Below are 14069 nucleotides of genomic sequence, written 5' to 3' on the forward strand. Positions count from 1 at the left end.
CCCCCCCCCCCCCCCCCCCCCCCCCGCTCTCCTGGGTAACTTTGCTAATCCCGAATGTGTCTCATCAGTGGGCACGTGAGCTGTTGCTGCGAGGTCTCCCCTTTCTGGGGCCTGGGACCCGTTGTCAGGCAGCTTTGTCTGGGACAGGAGGACAGTGATCTGCCTGAGCTCTGTCCAGCTAGAGCTGGGCACCCCCTTTGCCTGGCTATGTCTCCGTAAGGCCTCAGGGACCTCAGCCTCAGCATGACCTAAACCCAGGCCCTGGATGTCCCCATCCCTGCCTCGTTCAGAGCAGCCAGTCCAGCCATTTCCACCTGCTGGACTCTGGCCTCTCATGCCCAGCCCAAAATAGAGGGGCAGACCTTAGCCTCCCATCTGGGTAAGGCCCAGCCTCTGTGGGGCTGGCCTTCTGCTCTCCCTGATATGGTTTTGGAACATAGGTGAGGTTTGGTGGGGTGAGATCTGGAGCCCACGACCAAGAGAGAATTCTTGAGACGTCTTTGGTGCAAAATGGTGGTTTTATTAAAGCACAAGACAGGATTGATGGGCAGAAAGAGCTGCTGTCCCCGTGTCTTGAGGAGCACTGAAGGAGTTGGGGGAAGTAAGGAAAAGGGAAGTTTCAAGAGAACTTCCATTGGCTAAAGCAGACTGACCTATATACTTACAAGATACCCAAGGCTTTGCCCTCCTTGAGTTAAGGTTGTTTCCCCCTCTAGCAAGGAATTAACATTAAAATAGACAGGAGATCGCTGGAAGACTGTCACACCTGTCCCACCCAGGAATGGGGGTGGGGGAAGGTCGCAGGGGTCAGCTTCTGCATTGTCCTCAGCCAGCCTTCAGTTCCCGCATCATTTCCACCAGGTTCTTCCGGCCCCCAGGTAGATCCTGTCCTTCCTCTGCTCACAGCTTCCTAGGCTCTGGGGCCAGGATCCAGCCCCCATTCCTCACAGGGATGAACATTGCCTCCAGCTCCTCACACCCTAAGCCGTGGGCCCCTTTCCCAGAAGCCTCCACTCACCTACAAGCTTGCAGGCCTTGCTCCTTCTCCCTAGAGCATCTCCACTCTCTCTCCACAGCTCACCTTACCTACTAGGCCCTTATGGTTCCCGGGGTGGGGTAGGGGAGCTATTTCCTCTCTGAAAGGCCCTTCCCCTATGACACCTGCCAAGACCCCTTCCCCCACTAAGCCCTGCCCCTTAAACAGGATCATCTGGGTCTAAAACTGGACTGTAATACCCCCCTCCTTCTTCAGGTATGGGGAAGGGCCTTGTTGGTTGGGAGCTTCCCGGGAGGCAAAGTGAAAGGACCCTGTTTCCTGGGCCTCAGAGTGTTGCAGCCAGACCCCTGGGCCATGGGACTCCAGACCTGCTCAGAGGACTGTGTCTCAGTCTGGAAGCAGCTGAAGGGCGAGGTTCCTGGGGTTCAGTTCCCAGCAAGCCCTCCTCTGCCAGGAAAGGTTCAATCTGTGCCCCTGTCTCGCACCTCGCGATCAGAATCAGACACATGAGTCAGGGGTGGGATCAAGGGAAGGGAAGCGCCACCTCCTTCCTGCCGGATCAAGATCTCGGTGCTGGGGGAGGGCAGCGCCAGCTGCAGTAGGGCCACCGGTATAGCCGGAGGGTCGGGCCCAAGATCAGAAACGCTACTCATTCGTTCACTCGCTTCACTCGCCTGCATTTACTGAGCACCTACTGTGTGCTCTGCACGGACGGTGTGCCCACGCCCGAAGTGACCGCCTATCTTCTCCACCCCGGGAGCGGGATGGGGAAAGAAGGGGGGGGTCCTCGCACCGCAAGGTCCCAAGCCCCGCCCCGTCGCGACCTCCGGCGGCAGAGCAGCAGATGGGAGCTTGGCCCGGAGCCTGGGGAGGCAGGGCCAGGTTGGCGGGGCGGGGCGGGGCGGGGCGGGGCGGGGCGGAGCCAGGCCGACGGGGCGGACTCGGGCGGCCGGAGCAGCCTGGCTGCCGGCCCCGCGGGCGGGAGCGCCTGGCGGCGGAGCCGGGAGCCGCCGCGGAGACGGAGGGCTCGCGGGCCAGGAGCAGAGCCTCGCGGGTAAGGCCCGGGCGGGGTGCGATGGCGTTTTCCGGACTGGCTGGGGTCCCCGGGGCCAGCGTCCTCGGTACCGCTGCCCGGGGAAGTGTGTGGGTTCGGGGCAGCGCTCGGTGTACCCCACAGGCCTAGGGGTGGAGGGCGGTTGCGTCGGGTCTGTCCCACGTCCTTCATGTCTTTCGGCCCCCACCCTCCACCCCCGCTTCCCTAGGCCCCTGGGGCTCGCGGGCTGAAAGCCTCCCACCTCGGTGCGACCCACAGGACGGGGTCTCTGAGGGCTCAGAGTGGGGAGGTTCCTCCCACCTCCTCCTGGTAATCCAAACTTTCCTTCCTTCAGCGCTCAACAAAGGTAGGAGGACAGCTACCTGCCTGTAGGAGCTGATTCACACTGAAGTGTGAGTGACTGATAGCCCCGCGGCCCTGGGGGAGTCTGCGAGTGTTATTTGGGGGAGCAGTGAGTGTCAGAGAGTCAGAGGGGAGGGCAGAGTGGATGGGAGAGTTTGGGATTGGGGACAGCCTCTGGCATGTGGGCTGGGTCCCTCCCAGCAGCCCAGCTCTTTCCTGCCGCCCTGGGCCTTGCTTCCCCTGGTGAGTGGTACTGACAGTGTGTTTCCTCTGAGAGTGCTGAGGGACAGAGTCCTGCTGCCATGTGTCAGCCTGGAGCTTGCCCTCTCTGCCACCCTCTGACCACGAGTGCCTCACCTCCTCTCTGCCTTCATTTGTTCATCTGCTGAGGCTGGTGATGTCTGTGCCTGTGGCCAGATGGCCACACTGAGGAAAATGTCCCTGAAGTGGCCCTGGCCCTGGCCTGGGCTCTCTGTGGGACCGTTCGGGTGCCTGAGGGCGTGACACACACGTGACCTTGCTCAGGAAGCGTGTAGCCAGTCCCTGGCACAGAGGGGGCTCTGGGGATGTTCCTTGCAGTGATGGCGATGATGATGAAATGGGGAGAACATTTTCTCAATGGTCAGAGGTCCAAGGGGACATGGCAAATCCTGGAGTGGGAGCAGGATTCCTGGTTCGTGTCCAGCTCAGCACTGACTCTGTGTGACCCTGGATCAGTCCCCTGTCCTCTCTGGACCAGGGTCTCCAAAAGCAGAGGAGGGGGGCTGGGATCCATCTCCTCCTGGAATCCCTTGCCACTGTGTCCTCTACCCAGGACACCCACGCAGGGGGCCCCTGGGAGCCGGGGCTCCTCGCCGGATGGGCCAGGGGGCCAGGATGGTGGCCCTGGGGGTGTAAAGACTGCCGAATTCCCCTTCCCTACTCCCACTTCCCTGGCTCTGGGTCCCATACTGGAGTACACCCAGGGCAGAGGGAGCAGGAGGAAGGGTGGATGGTCTAGGCCAGTCCTTGTCAGCTCTCTGGGAAGAGGAGTGATGATGGGGTCCTGGCCGTTTCAGGGAGCCCCTCAGGCCTGCAGAGTCAGGGAAGAGCCCACCAAGGAGGCTGGCCTGGGACAGACAGAAGGTGAGTGGGGATGCAAACCTGCTTTGGCTCTTCTTGCTCACATGGACAGAGGGAAGCAAGGTGCTGAGTTAGGCCTTGCTATGTGTCTGCTGATATGGATGCAGGCAGGCATGTGGCCCTACAGAGTGGGGGACTGAGGAAACAGAGAGGTGCTGTGGCCCAGCTTGGTCACAGAGGGGCTAGGTCCTGCGTTTGAAGTTGGCCGCCCCCACTCACCAGCTGTATGATCTTGGCTAGGACATCTCTCGCTGCTAAGTCTTGGTTTCCTTATCTGTAACCTGTGGTAGTGAGCCTCCACCCTTTGGGGGGGTGATGAATATCCAAAGGCCTGGTGACAGCTGGGCCACCTCCGCTAGGGAGTTGGGGGGATGCTGGCACAGAGTCCTGCGTCAAAGGGCCAGCTCCTAGTCCCCGCCCGCTAGGGTCTTGTGGCAAAGGCCTGAGTCTGTCCCGAGTGGTCAGGGTTGGGAACCGCTTGGGTACTCCTGGCTTCTGTTCTTAAAACTCTGTGGTGAGATGTCCAGGCTTGGGGACCTAAGTCAGTTCCAGGCACAGGTGGTCCTTAAATAACCCCAGGTAGTGGGGCCTGCCTGGGCAGCCTGGCTGGGCAGCCTGGCTGGGGGAGGTGGGCTGCGGGTGTCCTGGCAAAACAGGGTTTGCAGTCAGGAGGAAGGCTGCTTTCTTAGCCACGGTGACCGCCATGGAGGCAGGGACAGACTGCGCCAGAGGCCAGCAGTGAGGAGGGTGGCAGACCAGTTTAACCAGAGTGGCCTGGTGTGCGTCGGGTAAGGTGAGGACATGGGTGGGGCAATGCGGGCAGTGGGTGAAAGGGCAGAGGGGCCAGCGAGGCAGGGGGAGGGGCTCTCAGAATGCCTAAGTCCTCCCCCAGGGTTGGTGGCCTCTCTCCAGAAGGCCTCGCCAGTATCTCAATGGCCCTGCCCAGGCATTCACTGGCTGTAGGCCCCCTACATCCCAGGGGTGGTGGGGAAAACATTCTGGTCTCTATGTAACCTCGGGAGGGCATGCCTGGCTTTGCTGCCCCAACTCCTCCTCCGCACCCCCTGCAGGCCCATGTGTGGGAGGACAGACAGGGGGTTGCCAGACAGACGGATGGACTTGCTTCTCAGCCTCCTTCAGGAATCATCCTTCCTTCCTGATCCTCAGGTGGTGGGAGCCACTGGCTCGGGGTCACACTGAAGGCTTTGGCCTTGGGCGCCAGGCTCCACCAGCTGCCCCTGAACTCTAGGAGCCATACAAGTGCAAGGCCAGGCCCGACTGGCTCTCCTTGGGGAGGGCCCTCACTGTGCTTGAGGTGACAAAGGTCTCCCCCTTCCGTCTCCCCAGGCACCAGAGATTCTGAGGTTCCTGCCCTGAGGCCACCTGAATGGTCAGCCCATTCTGGAACCTGCTGGCGGGACTGGTGTTTCCTTTACTCCTGGTTCAGGGTCCAGTGCAGACTGACCCTTGGCCCACATGGGCTGGGCCTGCTCGGTTCCAGCACTCTTTGCTGGCTGGTCTCCTAGGACGATACAAGCTTACTTGGTTGCCGGGGGCGGTGTCCTGGGGTGGTCAGTGGGGCCTGGGGAGCTGGCATGGCACCCTTGTGGTATCCGCACCCCTGTCCCCTGCAGCCCCACGCCAATTCTGAGAAGTGCCCTCTGTTTCCTTGTGAATCAGATGTTTATTGTGCGCTTACTGAGCCCAGGGTGGGGATGGCCTGCTGCCAAGCAGGCCTGTTCCAGGCCACTGGGTGGGGTGTGGGTGCCTGCCTGCTGGAGCCTGCAGAGGGAGTGAGGTCCCGCCCCAGGGTCGGTAGAACTGATGCCTGACAGCCCCGGGCAGAGGTGTGTGTGCGGTGATGGTGTGAGCTCCCCTGGGTTGGGGGCTGAGCTGCCCGGCAGGCTTCTGGGAGGAGGAGGGTGCTTCTCAGGGCTGGCAGAGATCAGGAAGCAGAGGGGAGCCTCCTTTCCTGCACAGAAGCGGCCTCTGATTATCTCTAGGCTTTAGTTCCCTCCTTGTGAAACCAGTGCTAATGGCTGGCATCCTTGGGAAAAGCACAGGAGATGCTGGCCAGGAGCCCTCCCTATGGGGCCCCATGGAGGCTGTGCCCCCAGGCCCAGCGGCCAGTTGGATCCTGCAGCTCCATTTTGAGGATATCCTTCCTTCGGCCTTGGCTGAAACGATGTTGGAATCCAGCATCCCTGCTGGTAGGCTCAGAGGGCCATGTGTCCTTACACCTCACACTGCCCTTGGGGCCCCACCCACTGCCCTGAGCTCTGGGAAGAGCAAGTTAAGCCCCTAGCCCTCACGGTTAGCTGTTCCCAGCAAAGCAGGGAAAGGTCAGAGGGTGACCTTGGGGCCCCAAATGCCAGGATGAGGCCTTGCTTTGGCCCCACACACCACTTGGGGCTCTGACCAGGGGCCTGGGCCTTGGCCACCCTTTGCCAGCTCCTGCCTTTGGAGCAGAGCTGGATGCCTTTCAGAACGGACTGCCTCCCAGCCCTCTGCCAGGTGCTCTGGGTACCAGGCCGGGGCTCAGCGTGGGCCTCTGGAGTATACAGACCCACAGGTTGGAGGGCAAGACTCACAGGCAGACAGACGCCACAGGGAGCAGCTCAGCCCTTGGCCCGCTCATCCCTTGGCCCACTCTGCCCTTCCCCCACCCCCCGCCACGAAGTCTATTACCTCTCTGCCCCCACCATGCAGCTGTGAACTCTCGAAGGACAGGGCCACGTCTGAATGCCAGGGCCCACATAGACCTGGCCCAGAGGAGGGTGAGGGTGCACGTGGGCCCTCCCAGTGGGAAGTCCTACTTCGGAATATCCAGAAACTCCCAAAGGCCTGAAACACCACAGGCAGGTGGCACCCGGCAGGGCTGGGCCCTCTTTGAACTTGGCTTGTTAAGACCTGCCCACATTTAACTGTCTGCTCAGTGTCTGAGACAAATGCACTCCATCATCTTGGAAGTCCTCGGCCATTCAGCATGGCGGAGTCGCCGATCAGATAATCATGTTTGTTGTGCCACAGCCTTGCTGAAAGGTTCCCGTTATAATCCCGCAGCCCAGCTAGCCAGCCTGCCCCCGCTGTGGGGTCCCGATGCTCCTAGTGGCTCCAGCATAGGACAGATGGGAGACTGGGGTGGAGTGTCCTTGGGGCTCCACTGGAAATGTGGCTTGCCTTCCTAGAGGCATATGTTAGGGCCAAGATTGGAGCCAGCCTGGGCTCCCCAGACCTGTAGGCCATTGTGGGAACCTGGTCTTTGGGCCTAGGGAGCCAGTCCCCAAGATGGGGCCCGACAGGGTTGGATGGCTGTCCATAGGAGGGCGGTGAGGAAGGACCCGGAAGCCCAGAGCAGACAGGTGTGAGGAGGACAGCCATGTGTCAGAGCGGGAGGGAGGTGTGGCAGGAAACTCAGTGCCTACCTTGCCTCCTGAAGAACGTCCCTCCCTCACCCAGCTCCTTCCTCTCCTAGTTGGAGCCAGAAAGGGATGAGCAGTTGGTGCTGACTCCCTGGGTTTCCGGATGGCTGGGCAGACACAGCTCTGGAAGCCAGGCTCTGGCACGCAGGTCAGCGGTAAGCTAGGTGGACAGAGGGGCTGCGTCTCCTACCCCTCCGCCTAGGATGGGACATAGCTTCCTGCTGCCATCACAGTCAGGCCTAAATCCTCCAGGAATGCAGGGTGGCCGCTTGGTCCTGGGCAGGACGCTTGGTAGTGACCTGGCTGGGGGGCGCTTCAGGGCCCCCACCGGCGGTGTCAGACCACCAAGGCCTCCTGCTGAGGCGCCCAGCTCTTCTCAGAGCTGACAATGCTGGGCCCAGAGGCACAGGCTACAGCTGTCGGCACCCTGCCCGAAACCCTATCCCAGGACCTTATCTGTGTCGGGGGTCCACACAGCCCTCTTCCCCTTTGCCTCCTGTCTTCTCCCAAGTCCTGCTCAGGGAGGAAATGCTCCTCTGGGAGGCCTTACAGCAACACTGCTGCCTGGTGTGGGCCAGGGCTGGGGTCCCCAGTGCCGGCTCCTTGCCACACCGAGCTAAGGGGGGGTCCTTCTGGCAGGGGTCTGTCTCTGGTCTGGTAATGGGGCACAGGGAGTCCCAGGCTGGGAGCAGGCCCCCGGTGCTGCCCACTGGGGCCTCAGCTCCAGGGGTCCACAATGGAGTGAGGAATGGAGTCTGCCATCTCTGAGACCTGACCCAGTCAGGGGTCCTGGGAACCTGGTCTCAGAAGCTTTGCCCCCTGGGGCAGGGACTCTCTGAGACCAGTCTTCCCATTTTCCTGAGACTATGACCAGAGGGTACAAAGTTGTGGTCATTGGGAGCTGTGCCCACCGCGGGCAGGAAGCTGCTAGAGAAGGAAGAGGGTTGAGAAAGAGATGCCCCTCCCATGCTGAGCTTCCCCACAGCTGGGCACTGTGGGGCCACTCTTTGGGGGCTGGGTCGTGGGAAGCCCAAGCCGTGGCCTCCGAGTTGAGCCGTGCACCCCTCAGAGACCTGCATGGAGCCCTCCTGAGTGCCTGGTCCCCTGGTCCTGGCCCTGCTAGTGGGCAACACCCACGATTGGCATGGGAGGTGCCATGGGGGACATCCATGAGGTGGGAGAGCAGGAAGGGGACAGGAGGGGCCAGGCCAAGGGTCCCACACAGTATCACAGTATTGGTGTGCAAGCTCTAAAGGAGAGGCCTGGAGAAGGCAGAGGGAATGCAGAGGTCAGGCCCCGAGGCTTGGGAGGATTGAGAGCAAAGCTTGGTTTCTTTTTTTTTTTTAAGATTTTATTTATTTATTTGTCAGAGAGAGAGAGAGAGCGCGCGCGTGAGCGAGAGAGCTAGCAATGGCAGACAGAGAGGCAGGCAGAGGCAGAGGGAGAAGCAGGCTCCCTGCCGAGCAAGTAGCCCAATGTGGGACTCGATCCCAGAATGCTGGGATCATGACCTGAGCTGAAGGCAGCTGCTTAACCCACTGAGCCACCCAGGCGTCCCAGGGCTTGGTTTCTATTTTCAAAGCTCACTGGAGTCTGGAGACCCTCCCACAGACCCCCAGCTCCCTGCAGCCATGGCTATGAGGAAGCGTGTGTGTCGGGGGGATTAGACCTGCAGGAGGGCTAGGTGTGTGGTGGGGATAGGGGTCCGCTGACCCCCTGCTGAGGGACCCCTGGGGCTGCGGGTGAGGCTGAGGGACCCCTAGGGCTGCGGGTGAAGCCTGGGGTAGCCCTGGGGCCTGGGGTACTGACCACACCCCACCCCCACCCCAGTCTTCTTTGCCGGCCTTTCTGGCCCACAGTGGTGTGAGCCCATGGCTGTCTCCCTAGGGAAAGGGAGGGTGTTCCTGTAGCACTCGGCCCCCCTGCTGTACCCCCTTCCCCCTCAGGGCAGGCTGCCCCAGCCTCGTGGCAGCTTTTCTGCCAGGAGGAGGCCTTGGGTGCTGGCACGCGACAGCCTGGTTCCTGCTCTGCTGACGAGTGGAAGCCTCCGTGCCTGAGTGCTAAAGCAGAGTGTCCGCTCTGTCCACCGTGAGGGGCAGGGCAAGGCACGCACTTGGCCTGTGGGGATCTGGTGAAGCTTTCCAAGGCTCTTGGACAGGAGGTAGGATGCGGAGGAGGCAGGCAGCCTGGGAGAGCTCTGGCTCTGGGCTCATACGGGTCTGGGTGCCTGGCTGGAGCCTTCCATGCCTCAGGAAGGACCTGGCCCTGGGCAGCAGCGGGGTGAGCTCCCACCTGAGACCCTCTTTTCTAGACCTGCTGGCTCTGAGAACCCCCAGCCTGACTGTGGGGCATCAGGGAGTGCCTTGGGGTGATCTGAGCTGGGACTGAAGACCAGGCAGGAGTTTGTCAGGTAGAGATGATAGAGGAAGTAAGGGAAGGCTGAGGTGTGCAGTGTGGTGGAGCACCCGCTGGGTAAGGACCTTGAACTTGACCCTGACTATAGTCACCTTTGAGAACCTGCCCTCTGCTGTGGCTGGGACATGGACTCAGAGCCAGAAGGGGGAATGGGAGGGTGTGCCTGGGGTACAGGATCTCACAGGACAACTGGCCTTGGAAAGGGGACAGTGTGAAGGACAGCAGGATGGCTGGGTGGAGATCCCCCCGATGGAGGCCTAGATCGCACTGGTCAGGGGAGACTGGGGACGGACCCCTTTTCCCACCAACCTGGGGCCCTCGCCAGAACTTTTTCCTCCCTGGGCCTCTGAACAATGGGGCAGTGTGAGGGCGCCTGGGAACAGTCCCGTTCCCTTGTGGGCCTGCGCTGAGGGGCGGACGGGAGCCAGCAGCCGTGAGTCATCTTATCCAGCGCCCGGGACCCGGGGTTCCCAAGGCAGAGGAGGAACATGCTGCTCTCAGTTCCTCTGCTGGGGGGTAGGGGGGTAGGGATGGGGCTGGCCTGATCCTCCTTCCCTCTTTTGCCCCTCTCTCTTTCCTCTTCCTGTGCCCTCTCTCCAGCTCCCTCCCTTCTGGGTCTGTCCCTGTCTCCCTGTCTCCCTGTCTCCCTGTCTCTGTTCAGGAGCCCAGGCCTGGGAGTGGCTGCAGCCTGTCTCCGCACCCCCAGCCCCCGGCCCTGTCCAGGACAGCCTGGGCTGGTGGGGGGGGGGCTTGCCTGTCACCACGGTGCCCCCCTCTCTGTGGGCAACCCGAGGAGGTAGCTAGTGAGTGGGCAAGACCCCGCCCAGGTGAGACACCTCCTGAGGCCACTGAGTAAAATGTGACCAAAAGCAGAAGAAAGTGCAGTAAGATAAAGAACTCAGTCAAAACTAATCAATAGTGTCAAAGACAAAAGTGATCTGAAAACAGCTTAAAAACATTAGCATTCAGGATAAAAGGGTAACAGCAAGTGGATTAAAACAGAAGATCTCACTGGGAAAGGCTGCAAAGAGCAGGAGAAGGGAAGGGACTTTCCTGTGGACCCCGGGGCTGGGTTCTGGCCTGGGGCAGGGGGAGCGAGAGGCCAGAACCCCATTGGACAGATGGTGAACTGGGGTTCCTGGTGAAGGAGGGCTCCAGGGACCCACAGTGGTCAGATCCCCAGTCAGAGGATCCAGATTGGGGGCTACACCACCTGCCTCCCTGGGCTCTGGTGTTCTTTGCCCTGACCCAGGAACCCTGCCCCGTTGAAGGGTAAAGGGCTGAGGAGTGCCATGGTTTCCTCCTGTGTGGCAGGAAAGATACTAAAAGATGGGTAGTAGGACAGATGGCAGAGAAGCCGAGGCCGCTGACCGCTGCAGGGTCTCAGCTGTGTCCCTAGTGGCCTAGCCCTAGATGCCTTGGCAAGTGGCTGCCATTGTGGAGGGCTGGTGCAGCTGCCTTGGCCTGGGCCGGGCACACAGCAGGGGTCTGTAGGGTGTGCGCATCATGGCTGACCTCTGGCTCCTGTGAGGAACAGTGGGGCTAGATCTCTCTGGCCACCTCCTCTCCTCCCTTCCAACCCTAGCATAAGCTTCACAGCCTCCGTATCCCCAGTGTTCCCTTGTCATCTTGCCCTGGTGCTGAGATCTGGGCTAAGCTGAGACCCAGTGCTGGGCCTAGTGCCTATGTTAGGGTCCCTGTGAGCGGTCTTCTTTGGTCCTCAGGGTGCCATTAGCATCCAGTCCATTTGGGGAATGAGGAAGTGAGTCTTAAGGTGTGAAGTGACTTGTACCAAGTCCCCAGTGCAGATAAATGAAGCCAGGACTGGAGCCTAGGCCTGAATAGGACCCTGGCCTGGATGGTCTCCCTGGGGGCACATCTGAGATCTCATCCACACCCAGCTGAGCGGGTGGCCCTGATAAACAACTCTGCAATGAGCCTGCTTTTGTTCCTTCTGTGTGAAGGAACACACAGAATGCCTCCTCCTACCTCAACCCCAGGCCCTTTGCACAAGTTGCTTCCTGTCCGTGACACCCTCCATGTGATTTCCTTGCTTGGCTCCTTCATGTGGAAGATTGCTTCTGGGACTCGCGGGCTGATGTGTCACTGTGTCTGGGTGGAATGCTTGTCACAGGAACGTGAGTCACAAGTGGCTGCCTCCCTAACAGTTGGAAGCCCCGGATGGAGGGTGAGTCCAGCTTGGACCCTGGGGTGAAGGGTGCAGTGTTTACTGGCAGGGGTACCCTGACTGTTTCCCTCTGCCCCAGTACCAGAAGAACTTGGGGGCTGGGGTAATGCTATGTAGAGGAGGGACCAGACCCTGTGACTGCCACCCAGCCCAGCCCAGCCCCGTGATGGACAACAATGGCAATCCTCTGGATCTTCCTGCTGTGTTTTCTTAGCTCTCCAGTGGGGTTCCTTCATGGCTCTGTAGGAGACCCTCTTTCTAATGGAGATACTATTCCCGGAATACCTAACTGCCTTCATTGGAACCTCTGCTGGAGTGTGGACCTGTCTGTCCACACAGCCCTAGCACGGAGTGCCTGGCCTCAGCCCTGCTTGCACTTCTTAGCCCGGCAGCTCTCGGGACAGCCCCGTTCCCCGTGGAGACTCTGAGGCCTCGGGCTCTTCTTTTTACCAGACCTCGTTCTGAGGTGAGCTCCAGACCCCTTCCCCTGTGGGAACTAGCAGTGGTGAGCAGGGCTGAGGGTGGGAGCTTGTGGCTGAGTGTCTCCTGGCTGAGCTCCCCTGGGCCTTGGACGTGAGTTGAAAACAAGCAGACTCGGAGCCCTCAAGGACAGGTCCCACAAGGACCTGCACCCCACATCTGTCCCAGCCCGTGTCCTGCAGCCTGCCCAGAGCCCCGATACCGCCTAGAGCCCCAGCTCTCTTCCAGTTGCTCTCTAGGCTGGTACATTTTCTGCTCGGTGGGACCCACTGTCCTTCCTGAGAGGAGGCTCTGGGGCTCCTGGTCCTCTGTCCCCTTAGGGCTAGCCTGGGCAGGAAGTGCCAGGCTGTGTGGTGTGGGTGCCACGGGCAGCACCAGCTGGGTGGCCACAATGAGTCTGGCTTAGCCTCTACTTCATCACGAGGGAGAGCAGGGCAGTGTTTACCCTTGAGCAGCTGGGGACCGAGTAGGCCTGGAGCTGACGCATCGGTGCTGGGTGGACATTCCAGGCCCTTGTCCTGGCCCCTTGACTTGGTCTTCTGTAACAAGAGGAGACTACAGGAAGGAAAGCATCCCAGCCTTAATGACCCCCTGCCTTGGCTTCAGCAATTGGGGTGTCTGTCCCCACAGGATGTGCGTGTGGGAGAGGTGTCCCCAGGAGACTCCGTTCCTAAGGAGGCCAGCCTGGGGCTGGGAGCAGGAGCCAGGCCCTGTCTGGCTAGGGAGGCAGGCTAGCTTCCAGCACCAGAACCATCTTCTGGAGCCTTCTCCGCCCCGCAGCAGGACTTCTTACTTAGTGTAGAGAGTCAGTGTGGCATGACCTAAGCACCGTGGCCCAGGAAGGCCAGAGGTGGAGCACGCTAGCTTTGGGGAAGTCTTACTCTCTGTTGGTTCCTCATCTGGCCAGAAGTTAGCTTGTGTCTGACCTCAGAGGAGATGATCTCTCTGTTTCCGTGTCTCCTGACAAAGGTGCTCTGCAGGTCTCCTGGCTGACCACATCCCCTTGACCCCTGGGAGGGCAGCGGTGGCACTGGGCAGCCTTACCTGCCTCAGCATGGCCCAGCGGGTTCTCAGGGTGTGAGGGGGCATGGTCTGACCTCATGTCTGCCTTGTCAGGGATGGGCACCAGGTTGGGAGAAGTCCCTCTGGGAGGGGTCCAGGCCCTGTTTGGTGGGCGCCAAAACCCCCATACTGGGCATCTGTCATGTAGCCAGAGGACCCCCGGCGTGCTTGAGACAAGACGAAGGGTTTAATTCAGCAGATGAGCGCTTGAACTAGGTGCCATGAAGACTCAGGGGCCCGTAGCCAGTCAGGGTGGGTTTTCAGGCGTTCATACAGAGAGACCACCTCCCCCCCGCCCCCCTACCCGCCCCACCTGCTTTGTGCCAGACACCACACAGGAGATGAACACAGGGAGGGGCTGTCCTTGCCAGCTGCTGGAGAGAGAGATGAAGGGAGGGGCAGTCTCTCCTGGGCGCTGGGCAGGGGTCCCAGTGTAGCTGGAGGCCTGAGAGAGAGAGAGAAAGAGTGTGTGTGTGTGTGTGTGTTTGTGTGCTCCCACCACTACAGGAGTGCAGCTGGGAATGGGGCCGGAGGTGGGCAAGGAGTCTGGAGTGCTCAAGGATCCAGACCCGTTGGGGTGGGGTGGGGAGGTGTCACCCAGCTCTGAGGAGGATGGCTGGACAGAATGCTCCCCTTTCCAGCATGACCATGCTGACGGAGTTGCCAGCAAAAGGCCAGTGACCAGAGGCCCCTGGAGTGTCCCTCCTCACCAGCCATGCCAGATGGTCCTTGGGACAACACTGCACCAGAGCCATGAGCCCCACTCCTCAGAGGAGGAAGCGGAGGCTCAAAGTGGGCCACAAGTTTCAGAGTCCCTAGGGACACCTGTATGGTCTCTGCGATGCTCTCCGGCCTCCCCGGGGTTGCCGGGCAGCCCAGGATCCCCTGGTGTGGGCAGGACTGAGGGCCTGTCTCGGGGGTAGCACTTCTGGGACAAGGCTGATGAGAGGCAGGCAGCCTCTGCGGGCAGCAGGCTGGGAACTTGGC

The 14069-nt window shown here is 60.7% G+C and overlaps 1 protein-coding gene across 2 annotated transcripts in view; it reads left to right on the forward strand.

The window, feature by feature from the left end:
- The first annotated feature begins 1960 nt into the window (after positions 1-1960).
- The window catches only part of SH3BP2 (SH3 domain binding protein 2), a 37879-nt gene continuing 25770 nt past the window's right edge, over positions 1961-14069 (forward strand). The window contains exons 1-2 of one of the 2 annotated variants that reach the window (XM_059379743.1): positions 1961-2051; positions 3452-3518. The gene's annotated coding sequence lies outside the window, so the exon portion shown is untranslated. The remainder of the gene's footprint in view (positions 2052-3451; positions 3519-14069) is intronic. The other variant, XM_059379735.1, reaches the window with a different exon arrangement.

Source organism: Mustela nigripes, chromosome 1 (assembly GCF_022355385.1).
Source record: "Mustela nigripes isolate SB6536 chromosome 1, MUSNIG.SB6536, whole genome shotgun sequence".
Lineage (NCBI taxonomy): Eukaryota > Metazoa > Chordata > Mammalia > Carnivora > Mustelidae > Mustela > Mustela nigripes.